The sequence below is a fragment of the Moschus berezovskii genome, chromosome 11, assembly GCF_049115385.1.
Source record: "Moschus berezovskii isolate FMDL1 chromosome 11, NW_MosBer_1.0, whole genome shotgun sequence".
Taxonomy (NCBI): Eukaryota; Metazoa; Chordata; class Mammalia; order Artiodactyla; family Moschidae; genus Moschus; species Moschus berezovskii.
The window spans coordinates 37217096-37233541 of record NC_142470.1 but is presented as its reverse complement, the minus strand read 5'-3'; positions in this window follow the sequence as shown (position 1 = coordinate 37233541).

The following is a 16446-nucleotide window of genomic DNA, read 5'->3' as shown; positions in this document are numbered from 1 at the left end:
TATAGGGGTCGTGTTTTTGTATCCATTCAACCAGTCTTTGTCTTTTGGTTGGGGCATTCAACCCATTTACCTTAAAGGTAATTATTGACAAGTATGATCCTGTTGCCATTTACTTTGTTGTTTTGGGTTCGAGTTTATACACCCTTTCTGTGTTTCCTGTCTAGAGAAGATCTTTTAGCATTTGTTGGAGAGCTGGTTTGGTGGTGCTAAATTCTCTCAGCTTTTGCTTGTCTGTAAAGCTTTTGATTTCTCCTTCATATTTGAATGAGATCCTTGCTGGGTATAGTAATCTGGGTTGAAGGTTTTTCTCTTTCATCACTTTAAGTATGTCCTGCCATTCCCTTCTGGCCTGAAGAGTTTCTATTGAAAGATCAGCTATTATCCTTATGGGAATACCCTTGTGTGTTATTTGTTGTTTTTCCCTTGCTGTTTTTAATATTTGTTCTTTGTGTTTGATCTTTGTTAATTTGATTAATATGTGTCTTTGGGTGTTTTGCCTCGGGTTTATCCTGTTTGGGACTCTCTGGGTTTCTTGGACTTGGGTGACTATTTCCTTCCCCATTTTAGGGAAGTTTTCAACTATTATCTCCTCAAGTATTTTCTCATGGTCTTTCTTTTTGTCTTCTTCTTCTGGGACTCCTATGATTTGAATGTTGGGGTGTTTAACACTGTCCCAGAGGTCTCTGAGGTTGTCCTCATTTCTTTTAATTTTTTTCCTCTCTGCTTCATTTATTTCTACCATTCTGTCTTCTACCTCACTTATCATATCTTCTGCCTCCATTATTCTACTGTTGGTTCCCTGCAGAGTGTTTTTGATCTCATTTATTGCATTATTCATTTTATATTGACTCTTTTATTTCTTCTCAGTTCAATTCAGTTCAGTTCAGTTCATTAGCTCAGTCGTGTCTGACTCTTAGCGACCCCATGAACCACAGCATGCCAGGCCTCCCTGTCCATCACCAACTCCCAGAGTTCACTCAAACTCATGTCCATCGAGTTGGTGATGCCATCAGCCATCTCATTCTCTGTCGTCCCTGTCTCCTCCTACCCCCAATCGCTCCCAGCATCAGAGTCTTTTCCGGTGAGTCAACTCGTCGCATGAGGTGGCCAAAGTATTGGAGTTTCAGCTTTAGCATCAGTCCTTCCAATGAACACCCAGGATTGATCTCCTCTAGAATGGACTGGTTGGATCTCCTTGCAGTCCAAGGGACTCTCAAGAGTCTTCTCCAGCACCACAGTTCAAAAGCATCAATTCTTCAGCGATCAGCTTTCTTCACAGTCCAACTCTCACATCCATACATGACCATTGGAAAAACCATAGCCTTGACTAGACTGACCTTGGCTGGCAAAGTAATGTCTCTGCTTTTTAATATGCTATCTAGGCTGGTCATAACTTTCCTTCCAAGGAGTAAGCGTCTTTTAATTTCATGGCTGCAATCAGCATCCGCAGTGATTTTGGAGCCCCCAAAAATAAAGTCTGACACGGTTTCCACTGTTTCCCCATCTATTTCCCATGAAGTGATGGGACCAGATGCCATGATCTTCGTTTTCTGAATGTTGAGCTTGAAGCCAACCTTTTCACTCTCCTCTTTCACTTTCATCAAGAGGCCTTTGTGTTCCTCTTCACTTTCTACCATAAGGGTGGTGTCATCTGCATACCTGAGGTTATTGATATTTCTCCTGGCAATCTTGATTCCAGCCTGTGCTTCTTCCAGCCCAGCCTTCCTCATGATGTACTCTGCATGTAAGTTAAATAAGCAGGGTGACAATATACAGCCTTGATGTACTCCTTTTCCTATTTGGAGCCAGTCTGTTGTTCCATGTCCAGTTCTAACTGTTGCTTCCTGACCTGCATACAGGTTTCTCAAGAGGCCGGACAGGTGGTCTGGTATTCCCATCTCTTTCAGAATGTTCCACAGTTTATTGTGATCGACACAGTCAAAGGCTTTGGCATAGTCAATGAAGCAGAAATAGATGTTTTTCTGGAAAACATCTTGCTTTCTCCATGATCCAGCAGATGTTGGCAATTTGATCTCTGGTGCCTCTACCTTTTCTAAAACCTGCTTGAACATCTGGAAGTTCACGGTTCACATATTGCTGAAACCTGGCTTGGAGAATTTTGAGCATGACTTTACTAGCATGTGAGATGAGTGCAATTGTGCGGTAGTTTGAGCATTCTTTGGCATTGCCTTTCTTTGGGATTGGAATGAAGACTGACCTTTTCCAGTCCTGGGGCCATTGCTGAGTTTTCCAAATTTGCTGGCATATTGAGTGCAGCACTTTCACAGCATCATCTTTCAGGATTTGAAATAGCTCAATTGGAATTCCATCACCTCCACTAGCTTTGTTCATCATGATGCTTTCTAAGGCCCACTTGACTTCACAATCCAAGATGTCTGGTTCCCAGTGAGTGATCACGCCATCGCGATTATCTTCGTCGTGAAGATCTTTTTTGCACAGTTCTTCTGTGTATTCTTGCCACCTCTTCTTAATATCTTCTGCTTCTGTTAGGTCCATACCATTTCTGTCCTTTATCGAGCCCATCTTTGCATGAAATGTTCCCTTGATATCTCTAATTTTCTTGAAAATATCTCTTGTTTTTCCTATTCTGTTGTTTTCCTCTATTTCTTTGCATTGATCGGTGAGGAAGGCTTTCTTATCTCTCCTTGCTATTCTTTCTAAGTCCTTGTTAAACATTTCTTGCATCTTCTCAATCCTTGTCTCCAGGCTATTTATCTGTAACTCCATTTTGTTTTCAAGATTTTGGATCATTTTCACTATCATTATTCGGAATTCTTTATCAGGTAGATTCCCTGTCTCTTCCTCTTTTGTTTGGTTCAGTGGGCGTTTATCCTGTTACTTTACCTTCTGAGTATTTCTCTGCCTTTTCCTCTTGTTTATATTGCTGTGTTTGGGGTGGCCTTTCCGTCTTCTGGCAGTTTGTGGTTCCTCTTTATTGTGGAGGTTCCTCAGTGTGGGTGGGTTTGGACAGGTGGCTTGTCAAGGTTTCCTGGTTAAGGAAGCTTGTGTTGGTGTTCTAGTGGGTGGAGCTGGATTTCTTCTCTCTGGAGTGCAGTGAAGTGTCCAGTAGTGAGTTTTGAGATGTCAGTGGGTTTAATGTGACTTTGGGCAGCCTGTATATTGAAGCTCTGGGCTATGTTCTTGTGTTGCTGGAGAATTTGCTTGGTATGTCTTGCTCTGGAACTTTTTGGCTCTTGGGTGGTGCTTGGTTTCAGTGTAGGTATGGAGGCTTTTGATAAGCTCCTATTGATTAATGTTCCCTGGAGTCAGGAGTTCTCTGGTGTTCTCAGATTTTGGACTTAAGCCTCCTGCCTCTGGTTTTCAGTCTTATTCTTACAGTAGCCTAAAACTTCTCCATCTATACAGCACTGATGATAAAACATCTAGGTTAAAGATGAAAAGTTTCTCCACAGTGAGGAACACCCAGAGAGGTTCACAGAGTTACATGGGGAAGAGAAGAGGGAGGAGGGAGAATGAGGTGACTAGGAGGAGAAGAGGGGAAATCAAAAGGGAATCATGGTAGCCAGTAATCACTTCCCTATGTGCTCTCCACAGTCTGGACCCCTCAGAGATGTTCAGGGAGTTACTCAGAGAAGAGAAGAGGGAGGAAGGAGACAGAGGTGGCCAGGAGGAGAAGAGGGGGAATCAAAAGGAGAGAGACAGATCCAGCCAGTAATCAGTTCCCCTAAGTGTTCTCCACAGCCCAGAGCACAGAAAGAGATTCACAGGGTTGGGTAGAGAAGAGAAGGGGGAGGGAGGAGAAGAGGCGACCTGGGGAGAAAAAGGAGAGTCAAAAGGGGGAGAGAGCGATCAAGCCAGTAATCTCACGCCCAAGTAAAATGGGTACTAAGATTGGGTTCTTAAAGGTACAAAATTGATAACAAATACCAAAAAGCAAAGATTAAAAATCTAGAGTAGAGATTAGATTCTCGGAAATACAGTATTAAAAAACAAAACACTAAGCATGAAAAAAAAAAAACAACAACAAAACAAAGTCACAAAAATTATAAAATATATATATAAAGTTTGCTTTAAAAATAGGGTCTTTTTTTTCAAGGTAATAGTGGGTTATAAAAATGAAAATTAAAGGAGTAATAGAGGACTTAAAAATAAAATTTTTTAAAATGATAATAGTAAAAATATATCAGGACTTTCTCTGGTGCTGTTGCGGACAGTGTGGGGTCAGTTCATTTTCAGATAGTTCCTTGATCTGGCTTATACTTCTCAAGATCTATAGGCCTCTTATGTAGTTGGTGCTAACTACAGCATTTTAATCTGTTGCACCTGTCACTTCCAAAACAGTTCCCTCTGTTTATTTTAGCTTCTTCTGTTTGCTGGTCTCTTCAGTGTCTAATTTCTGCCCTGACACAAGGTGGCAATGGTGGTCACTTTTTTAGGTTCACTTGTTCAGTCGTGCTGTGGGGAGGGAGGAACACTGCAAACAAATATCACTGGACTGTGTGGGGAGTGCTCGCAGTGTTTCAGCCACACTGGGTTTGCCCCTGCTCATGGTGTGTGTGCTTTTGTGGTCTACACTTCTCAGGCTCTAGGTTGCCCTGCTGGGAATTGTCTGAGGCGGACCCTGGGTTGTGTGCACTTCCTAGGTCTAAGCTGCTCAGGTTCAGGTTCTCAGGTACTACACAAAGGCGCAGACTCAGTTGGGCCTGCATTTTGTGCCCTTTCCAGGTCCGAGCAGCTCGGGTGACAAGGTTTTTGGTGAGTGCAGTCACCCCCAGGTGGGGGATACATCTTATCACCTCCCCCATCCCAGCTGCTCAGTTTTCTGGGTGTACAATGGGCTTGTGTGCCGTGTGTCTCTTCTGGGGAGCTGATCTCTGGTTGCAACCCTCCTGGCGGATGTCAACCATCTAGAATCCCAAGAAGTCTTGGTTAGCAACAAAGCCTGCTTGCAGTTTGGTTGAGGATGCCTCTCTGGGGCCACGATTGCCCCCTTCCGGCTCTGGCTGCCCTCTCCTGCCCATCTCTGGTGGGGGATGGGCTGGTCTGCAGCTGGCTAGCTCTGCTCAGTCCTTTGTTCTGTGAGTGGGCCTGGCAGTGTCTGAGGTTAGGGCTTTTCACGGGATAGTTCTCTTTTTTTTTTTTCTCTCTCTCTGGCTATCCCACAGTCTGGGTTGCTATCTCAAGTTAGTTCCCTCAGATTTCCCTCGGGGCATTCAGGCCTGGTCCTTACCCTAAGCAATGCAGCCCGTACCTCCCTTTCCAGCCCCCGCTTGCAAGTGGCAGATGCGAGCATCTGGGCTGCTTCTCTGCTGGGAGTTGCCGTTAAGCATGTAATCTGTGGGTTTTAATTATTTATTTATTTATTTTTCCTCCCAGTTATGTTGTCCTCTGAGATTCCAAGACTCGCCACAGACCCGCCAGTGAGAGTGTTTCCTGGTGTTTGGAAACTTCTCTCGTTTTTAGACTCCCTTCCTGGGACAGATCTCCTTCCCTACCTCTTTTGTCTCTCTTTTTATCTTTTATATTTTGTCCTACCTCCTTTCGATTAGTCCATTTTTCATAAAAATGGTGGAATTGGAAATTACTGCTGGGGAGTGAAAAAGTGGGTATGATAGGGATTTTAGTCCTTCTGTCCTATTCTTCCTGGTTTGGAGTTTGTCTTCACTGGGCTCTAGATTTTGAGTAGGGATCTGAACATCAACTGAGGCTCTACAAATTAGATTGTTATGTATCAAACTGTATTTACTGGTATCATGTATGAAGCTTTTGTTATTTTTATTGATTTATTCTTTGAAGTGTTTTGTATACATTTTATTCTCAAGTTTTAACTGATTAGAGCTGGAGTTTATTCTGGTCTTTCAATAAATACTTGTTGAATATCTACTGTGTACCAGGATATGGGCTAAAGGATTTCACATTGGTTTCTCATTTAATTATCAGAACAATGCTACACATTATGATGAGTTGTCTCCATTTTACAGAGCTATTAATGTCCATTGCAGGAAAGGAAAATTATAGGTAAATCACTCTTGGATAATGATACAAAAATTCTGACAAAATATTAGCAAACTGGTTCAACAACATAAAGAAATGATAATACATTATGACCAAGTTGGATTTATGTAGGAAATCAAAGTCGGTTTGACATTAAAAAATTAGTCAATGCAATTTACCAAATTAACACAGTAGTGGAGAAAAGTCATATGATGAGTTCAGTAGATGAAGTACATTTGATAAAATTCAACATTCATTCATGATAAAAAATCCCCCAAAACTCTTAGCTAATGAGGAGTGAAGGGAAACTTCCTTATTAAGATAAGAATTTTCCAAAAAATAGTAAAAGCTATAGTAAACATAATGTGAAATTTTGAAAAATTTCCTGAAAGATCAGGCAGGAGACAGTGATGTCCCCAGTGCCACTTCTGTCTTACATTGTACTGAAAGTACTTGCCAGGGAAATAAGTTAAGAAGAAAAGCAAAATGAATGGAAAGGAAGAAATAAAACTCTCATTATTTGTAGATGATATGATTGTGTACACAAAGTTCAGAAGATTCCACAGATGTGGAATTTGAATTCGTAGATGAAATTGGTAAGGTCACTGGATACAAGGCCAGTGGTGAACAGCAACAAGTGATTAGAAAATGAAAATTTAAAAAAATACTGCTTTCAATACACCTTGTATTAGGAATAAGTTTAAAGAAAGATACGTAAAACTTCTATGTTGGGTCTCCCTCCTCTGTATATATAATTTCACTTAATGCTACTGTTTTCACTGAGGCACCTAATCTTTATTTTCTGATAAGTCTTATGTGCTCAAGAGAGAACTGGCAAAACCTCCAGTCTTCTACCAAAGTAGAGAATTGTAATCACTTGGGTACTTAAGTGGGCCTCTCTGATGCTTTTAATCTTCTTATTTTCAGCCCCATCCCTTGCCCCAGTCATTTGAGTTTTCTGTTTCCTGCAAATTCAGAGCTTTTGTGTGGTTCTGAGGGACAGATTAGTTTGCTTCTTAATGACTTCACTCTCTTCATGCTTAATTCTCAGCTTTGCTTAATTTCAGCTTTCTCTGTATTATTAAATCAACTATCACTTCCATTTTCCAAAGCCTTGCTGATATCTTTTGACTGCTGTCATCCTGTTTTCCCTCTTTGTCCTTACAGATTCACACTTAAATTCTTTCATTGTCATGTTACTAGTGTTGGAGGAGGAAGTAGAGATAAACGCATGGTTTCAATGTGCTATGTTTAACCAGAAGTTCTTTTTTTAAAAATTATTTATTTATTTTATTTTTTAAAATTTTACTTTACAATGTTGTATTGGTTTTGCCATACATTGACTTGAATCTGCCACGGGTGTACATGTGTTCCCCATCCTGAACACCCTCTCCCACCTCCCTCCCCATCCCATCCCTCTGGGTCATCCCATTGCACCAGCCCTGAGCACCCTGAATCATTCATCGAACCTGGACTGGCGATTCATTTCACATATGATATTTTACATGTTTCAATGCTGTTCTCCCATATCATTCTGCCCTCGCCCTCACCCACAGAGTCCAGAAGACTTTTCAATACATCTGTGTCTCTTTTGCTGTTTCACATACAGGGTTATCATTACCTTCTTTCTAAATTCCATATATATGCATTAGTATACTGTATTGGTGTTTTTCTTTCTGGCTTACTTCACTCTGTATAATAGGCTCCAGTTTCATCCACCTCATTAGAACTGATTCAAATGTATTTTTTCTAATGGCTGAGTAATACTCCATTGTGTATATGTACCACAGCTTTCTTATCCATTCATCTGCAGATGGACATCTAGGTTGCTTCCATGTCTTGGCTATTATAAACAGTGCTGTGATGAACATTGGGGTACACGTGTCTCTTTCAATTCTGGTTTCCTTGGTGTGTATGCCCAGCAGTGGGATTGCTCGGTCATATGGCAGTTCTATTTCCAGTTTTTTAAGGAATCTCCACACTGTTCTCCATAGTGGCTGTACTAGTTTGCATTCCCACCAACAGTGTAAGAGTGTTCCCTTTTCCCCACACCCTTTCAAGCATTTATTGCGTGTAGACATTTGGATATCAGCCATTCTGACTGGTGTGAAATGGTACCTCAGTGTGGTTTTGATTTGCATTTCTCTGATAATGAGTGATGTTGAGCATCTTTTCATGTGTTTGTTAGCTATCTGTATGTCTTCTTTGGAGAAATGTCTGTTTAGTCAGCCCATTTTTTGATTGGGTCTTTTATTTTTCTGGAATTGAGCTGCAGGAGTTGCTTGTATATTTTTGAGATTAATTCTTTGTCAGTAGCTTTGTTGGCTATTATTTTCTCCCATTCTGAAGGCTTGTCTTTTCACCTTGCTAATAGTTTCCTTTGTTGTGCAGAAGCTTTTAATTCTACACAAAGTTATATAAAGCAAAATCACTTTGCAGTATTTGTTGTGCTTGATTCCTGTACAGGCCACTTCACACCTGCTATCCCATACCATGCTTGCTTCCACAGTTCTCGTAGCTGCTCTCCTTCACAGGCCTTTGAGTTTGTTGCTGCTGGATCAGGTGATCTCTGGGGCCCAATTCAGCATTGAAAACCTGTCTTCACATTGCATCCCCAGCCGTGTTTCACACCGTGAGGATCTGGGGTTGACTGACAGGAAGGACTGCAATCCTTGAGTCCTCAATCCCCTGGTTCATGAAGTTGTCTTTTGGGGGTTGAAAGAACACAGACCAGCTTGAACAATGCCATTAATTAAAGGATATTCTAATTGATTGGGTAATCCCAAGGTAGCTTAAGTTTAAGGGAGCGAAGAGATGGAGGAAATAGGAATAGATGCGGAAATTTAGAGAGAAACCTCTCCTTCTCTTAGGCTCATTCCAGCTACAAGTACCTGATAAAAAATCAGGTACTTCATATCCTATTATTTGCTGAGTGAATGGCTTTCCTTTCTACCCTCTCTTTGCCCTTCCTCTGCCCGCAGACCTCTATAGCATCTCCTAACTGTAAGGCTGTAGGAGTACAGTGACCAGGTGTGGGAATGTCAGCAATTCTAGTTATGCTTCCACTGCTTACCAGATCTGTGGCTTTGGGCAAGTCACTTTACCTCCTTGTGCCTGTTTCTTCCCCTTCAAACTGGATCAATAACAATGCTCAGCTCATACAGTTTTTGTGAGAATTAAATATATTAATATGTAAAAGTACTTAGAATTATGCCAGCCATGTATTAAGCACTCGGTGCACAGCTGTTTATTATTATCATGTGCTTTTTCTCTATACTCAAGAGATCATGGTCTACATGAATAGGCAAGACAGATTAGTATTTTCATGCAGAGAATTCTATGAGGGCAAAGAAGGATAGTAACAACTTAGTGGGGATTGCTTACTGGTGGTTATGGAAAGTTAATGTGTAGAGGACATTTGGGAAAGAATCCTAGAGCTAGTGGTGATACTTGAATTGAGCCACAGAGGGGAGAGTAGGAGTTAGCCATCATCAGAATGTAAGCTTCATGAGGGCAGCAACTTATCCTTGGTACTTGCCCCATACTAGGTACTCAGTAAATATTTGCTGAATGAATGGATTGAGTGATAAGCTGAAAGAGTGGGCCAGGGAATAAAGAATTCCATAGAGGAGAAGCAGTAAATGGGAAGGCACAGGGTTCAGAGAATGCATGACACACAATTGAGGGAAGTGTAAGAGCACAGTAGAGCATGAGCTCAAGGTCTATGTCAGAGGGAGGAAGCCAGAGAGGAGGCAGGCCCAGGACCAGTTAGAATATGGAAGTGCTTTTCATAGGACACAAAACCAATGAACTCACTTAGTGGCTTGTGGGCCCCAGACCCTCGTTTTCTTAGACAGTGTCTCACACAGTTGTAATAACAATTCCAAATAATATCAACCAAGTTTTTTTCTTTTTTAAAGTCACTCAGTCATGTCCACCTCTTTGTGACCCCATGGATCATACAATCCATAGAATTCTCTAGGCCAGAATACTGGAGTGGGTAGCCTTTCCCTTCTCCAGGGGATCTTCCCAACCCAGGGATCGAACCCAGGTCTCCTGCATTGCAGGTGGATTCTTTAGCAGCTGAGCCACAGGGGAAGCCCAAGAATACTGGAGTGAGTAGCCTATCCCTTCTCCAGTGGATCTTCCCAACCCAGGAATTGAACCAGGGTCTCCTTCATTGCAGGTGGATTCTTTACCAACTGAGCTTCAGGTTTACACTTTTATAATGCTTTCCAGTCTACAATGAACAATGAAAGCATTGTCACATGTATTATCTCAAGAATCATTGTACTTTGTGATATCTACATTTTACATATAGGAAAACTGAGGCTTAGGGAGGTTATGGGATTTACCAAGGTTACTCCCACTCCAGTATTCTTGGGCTTCCCTTGTGGCTCAGTTGGTAAAGAATCCACCTGCAATGTGGGAGACCTGGGTTTGATCCCTGGGTTGGGAAGATCCCCTGGAGAAGGAAAGGCTACCCACTCCAGTATTTTGGCCTGAAGAATTCCATGGACTATACAATCCATGGGGTGAAAAAGAGTTGGGACACGAGTGACTTTCATTTTCACTTTCACTTTCAAGGTTACTCAATGATAAATTGCAAACCTGAGATTCAAATTAGGGCTTTGGACTTTAGCCCTGGTATTCTTTCTCTCCTGTAACAGTGGTTGCAATGATTTGCATTTCTTTGGAGGCCATAGTGCTTAACTGTTGTTGCTGCAGAAATGCAAATTTATAGTATACTGAATAGTATAAAACACCCATGTGTCATCTAACAATAGAAACATTACCCACCATCCCAGAAGATTTTTATGTCCTCCACTCTGGTCTCAGCCCCCTTCTTTCTTCCCTCTAGAGGTAATCACTCTCCTGACTGGTACAGTAATAACTTTGTTGCTTTTCTTTCTAGTTATAGCATCTATGAATGCAGACTTTTTAGATCAGTCAAATAAGCATTTATAATCTGGGCATGTTTTCATTAGCCTGTATTAGAAGGACCACTTCTGTGGCTTAATGCATAATTATTCTTTTGTTAAATGTTTAGTGAGCATCTCCTAAGAGCCCAGAAGTTGGGTTCTGAAATAAAAGTAGGCCCTGTCTTCAGGTTGGAACAACTTTACTGTCACTGCTTTAATAATTGGTTTGCTTTTTAATTAGAGATAAACAATAACAGGAACAGTAACCCACAACTCTGGGATACGAACACTTGATGTCACTTGACTTTTTACAGGTGTGCCTTCACCCCACCTGGCTAGGTTATCCTTCTCTGTTCTGTGGTTGATGGCAGGGCAGTCAGAACACCAGCTCCTTATTTTGACCACTTGCTATCATGTTGGCAATTGGAATCTTTAGAGATAAATTTATTTCACAGTGTTTCTCAAATATGAAAATTCATAGCCTCTTGAGAATACATCTGCATATTTCCAGTTTGAGAGATCCTTCACTAAAAGTTAAGCACTTGTAGTTCTGGGTAATCACATGGTGTCAGTATGTCAACATCCAATTATGACACTAACATTAAAATCTCATGACAATATTCAGTTATCAGTGGCCATCCATGAGATACAGAATAAACTTAGATTGATATGTAAAGGTTATCATAAAAAATGGAAATAGAAAAAAAATTCTTAGAGCTTTGAATTCCTGAGACTGTCTCTACAAGCCCCAGTTTGAGAAACTCTGTTATACTTTGTTAATGAAAAGCCATGCTCTTCCATGTTGATTGGAATAACAGATAAACCCATGACCAGTCTGCTTTTGCACCTTGATATCTTCAAAGTAGATCTATCTGGTTGTATTTAAATTTCATTCTTGTAACCCTTTAAAAAAATTATTGGCATATAGTTGATTTACAATGTTGTGTTAGTTTCACATGCATAGCAAAGTGATTCAGTTATACATATATTCATTCTTTTTCAGATTGTTTACTCATACAGATTATTACAGAATAGTGAGTAGAATTCCCTTTGCTATACAGTAGCACATTGACTCCAGGGGAAACTGCTCAGTGCAGAGGGTGGATGACTCAGGGTTGCAAATTGTTCCTGGATAATCTGTGAGTAATCAGTAGCAAACTAAGTCAAGAGACCTGTCATTGGATCCCCAGCAGATTTTATTTTAAATTTCCATTGAAGAACTGGGAGATGATCTGTTTTTTCAGTCTGGTTACTTGTTAAAGTAGATGTTTCATATTTTGCTCTGTTTGTTATTTCTCTGACCATCAGCCTCAATGGATTAAACAACTCACTGTGCCAGTTTGACCTATGTTTGTTCTAACATATGGAACAGAGTTAATGAGCTTGTTATGATTACCAGCAGGATCCGACCCAGAGGATAATGGAATTTCTGAACAGAACAGAAAAGAACCAGCATTGATTAACTGGATTGTTGCAGCAGCCTTCTATCTTGTTTCCCTGTCATCACTCTTCATCTGCTCAAATCCATTTTCCTCATAGCTCACCTATGTGTGTCAGGTTCCCTAGAAGCAAAGCCTGAGCTGGGGTTTAGGGATGCTAGGGTATGAGCTTTATTGAGAGAATGCTCTCTGGAGAAGGAGAATAAGGGAAGCAGGACATAGAAGGAGGAAAAAAATGTAAGGATGTGGTCTCAGCTAGAGCTCTGCTTCACCTTGATCCCGTGGGATGTTCTGGAGTAGAAATGCCACCACAAAGGTGGTCCCATCTTGAGGCAAAGGGGCCATTGCTTTGCACTCCGTGTCAACCATTCTGTGGCTAGTGGAGATGGGCCAAGTACAGTTCTTCAAAGAGGAGGGGCAGCTGTGAGCATTAGCAGCCAGTACTCACAACAGTGGAACATGGTTGATGTGCTAGAAAAGATGATCTGGCTAGGCAGGAGCTGGGCACATGACATTAGGTAATCTTAAAATGCAGATTTGATGCTGATAGCTGGTAAATTGACTTGCTTAGGAGCACACATCTAGTGCTTTGCAGATACAGCCTGCATTCCTTCAAGTTTAGCCTAGCTTCTGTGGTATTTAGTGATTTTCCCAAGGCCATGTAGCTTGTAGTTAAAATGCTTCATTTGAGATTGTTTCTTGGAGGTGGAGCTATAGCAACAACGATAGCAACCCCTCTATCCCCCAAACATTTCTTATACTTAGGACAGGCTTGGTGGTGAGATATTCTGGGACTGGACTGGCCCTACTGGAACTGACTAGTTACAGCATAGTCTAGGGAGGAGAGTAGCCTGTAACATCCAAAAGACTCTAATCCAGTCAGCTGGACAGCACTGGGGTCTCTATAAAATGGCATTCTTATAGTCAGGTGGGTAACAGAGAAATTCTGAAATGGGACACAAGGGCCCAAGCATCCCCCCAAACCTGTGTCAACATAACTATCCTGTCCCCTGAGGGTGATGCCCTTGTCTTTGTCAGGGTTAGCTTGGGGACTGTGTGGGGCTGATCCTCAAAGACTTTGTTGAACAGGGCTTCATAAGGCAGGGGCTACAAGAACTATACTTTGATTCAAATCTTTAGTAAAATAAAGAATTCTTAAATTTCCAGTTTAAGAAGCTCAAATGAGGAGCTGGGTCCCAGAGGGAACTGTATTATTTTGTTACAAACTAGTTGTTGCTTCGTTTTGGTGAGAATTAAGCTTTTCCCTGAAGTCACTGGATGGCTTGATGATCTTCATAGCAATTAAAGATGCAGTTTGGAAGCTGGTGACATATGAAAGGAGCTTTCCCTGTGGTCTATATCCCTGTGTGCTCTATTGACTGGCAAATATGACACAGAGAATTTCAAGCATAATGATTGCTTATCCAACTAGGTCAAATCATATTTCTGAAAGCTGTTTTTTTTCTTTTTTTTTTGAGCTAATATGTTTGTTCCTGACTCATTCTGATTAGTGGGGCATCGAATTGTAAGGAACAGATTGGAAATTATTTTATTGAGTTTTTATCTTTTTCATTTACCAAAGATGAGAGTGAATTTCTCTTGCCTCAGTGTTATTCAGCTGTGAGTAAAGCAAAGGATGTTAAGAGGTTTGGGTACAGTCAGTTTGGAACCATTACAGCCTGACTTAGCTGCCCTGGCACATAAACACTCAGGGAAGTGCATTGTGGAGCAAAAGAGAACTTCACTCTGCTGTCTAAAGGGCAAAGTCAACTTTTCTTACTGGCCCTGGCTGCAGTAGCCATTGGAAGAACTCAATGGCCTGTGTAGGCAGTGCTCAGCAGAGGTATCAGAGCTTTGCCAAAAGAAGAGAAGCAAAAAGCAAAGGAGAAAGGGAAAGATATAAGCATCTGAATGCAGAGTTCCAAAGAATAGCAAGGAGAGATAAGAAAGCCTTCCTCAGCAATCCATGCAAAGAAATAGAGGAAAACAACAGAATAGGAAAAACAAGAGATCTCTTCAAGAAGATTAGAGATTCCAGGGGAACATTTCATGCAAAGATGGGCTCAATAAAGGACAGAAATGGTATGGACCTAACAGAAGCAGAAGATATTAAGAAGAGGTGGCAAGAATACACAGAAGAACTGTACAAAAAAGATCTTCTTGACCAAGATAGTCACGATAACGTGATCACTGACCTAGAGCCAGACATCTTGGAATGTGAAGGCAAGTGGGCCTTAGAAGCATCACTATGAACAAAGCTAGTGGAGGTGATGGAATTCCAGTTGAGCTATTTCAAATCTTGAAAGATGATGCTGTGAAAGTGCTGCACTCAATATGCCAGCAAATTTGGAAAACTCAGCAGTGGCCACAGGACTGGAAAAGGTCAATCTTCATTCCAATCCCAAAGAAAGGCAATGCCAAAGAATGCTCAAACTACCGCACAATCGCACTCATCTCACATGCTAGTAAAGTCATGCTCAACATTCTCCAAGCCAGGCTTCAGCAATATGTGAACCATGAACTCCCAGATGTTCAAGCAGGTTTTAGAAAAGGCAGAGGAACCAGAGATCAAATTGCCAACGTCCGCTGGATTATGGAGAAAGCAAGAGAGTTCCAGAAAAACATCTATTTCTGCTTCATTGACTGTGCCAAAGCCTTTGACTGTGTGGATCACAATAAACTGTGGAACATTCTGAAAGAGATGGGACTACCAGACCACCTGACCTGCCTCTTGAGAAACCTGTATGCAGGTCAGGAAGCAACAGTCAGAACTGGACATGGAACAACAGACTGGTTCCAAATAGGAAAAGGAGTACGTCAAGGCTGTATATTGTCACCTTGCTTATTTAACTTCTATGCAGAGTACATCATGAGGAATGCTGGGCTGGAAGAAGCACAAGCTGGAATCAAGATTGCTAGGAGAAATATCAATAACCTCAGATATGCATATGACACTACCCTTATGGCAGAAAGTGAAGAAGAACTCAAAAGCCTCTTGATGAAAGTGAAAGAGGAGAGTGAAAAGTTTGGCTTGGAGCTCAACATTCAGAAAACAAAGATCATGGCATCTGGTCCCATCACTTCATGGGAAACAGATGGAAAAACAGTGGAAACAGTGTCAGACTTTATTTTTTGGGGCTCCAAAATCACTGAGGATGCTGATTGCAGCCAAGAAATTAAAAGACGCTTACTCCTTGGAAGGAAAGTTATGACCAACCTAGATAGTATATTGAAAAGCAGAGACATTACTTTGCCAACAAATGTCCGTCTAGTCAAGGCTATGGTTTTTCCAGTGGTCATGTATGGATGTGAGAGTTGGACTGTGAAGAAAGCTGATCGCCGAAGAATTGATGCTTTTGAACTGTGGTGCTGGAGAAGACTCTTGAGAGTCCCTTGGACTGCAAGGAGATCCAGCCAGTCCATTCTAAAGGAGATCAATCCTGGGTGTTCATTGGAAGGACTGATGCTGAAGCTGAAACTCCAATACTTTGGCCACCTCATGTGACGAGTTGGCTCACTGGAAAAGACTCTGATGCTGGGAAGGGTTGGGGGTGGGAGGAGAAGGGGACGACTGAGAATGAGGTGGCTGGATGGCATCAGCAACTCTGTGGACATGAGTTTGAGTGAACTCCGGGAGTTGGTGATGGACAGGGAGGCCTGGCGTGCTGTGATTCATGGGGTCGCAGAGAGTCGGACACGACTGAGCGACTGAACTGAACTGAGATCATAACGTGGGACAACAAAGCCCATTCTTTTGGCTCAGATTCTTTGGGAATTGTCTGATTCAGGTTATCCCTTTTTGCCCTGGCCTCCAGTCTTTTATCAGGAGGGAGAATGAGAAGAGTTCATTTCTGTTGGATCCAGGAGAAAGAGTTTTTTCACTGTTTACAAGAAGGAGGCTTTGGGTGAGGAACAGGAAAACATTATTTTCTTTCAATTTTTTCTTTCTCAAGCACTCTCTGCATTTCCACTTCTAAATTGTTTAAACAATTAACAATAAAAAATCATGTTTATTATGTCTTTAGAATGTCCTCTGTTTTTTCTTCTCCTGAATGATTTCTAAAATTATGCAAAGTGAACATATTTATGTGCACTATTAGCAAACAGTA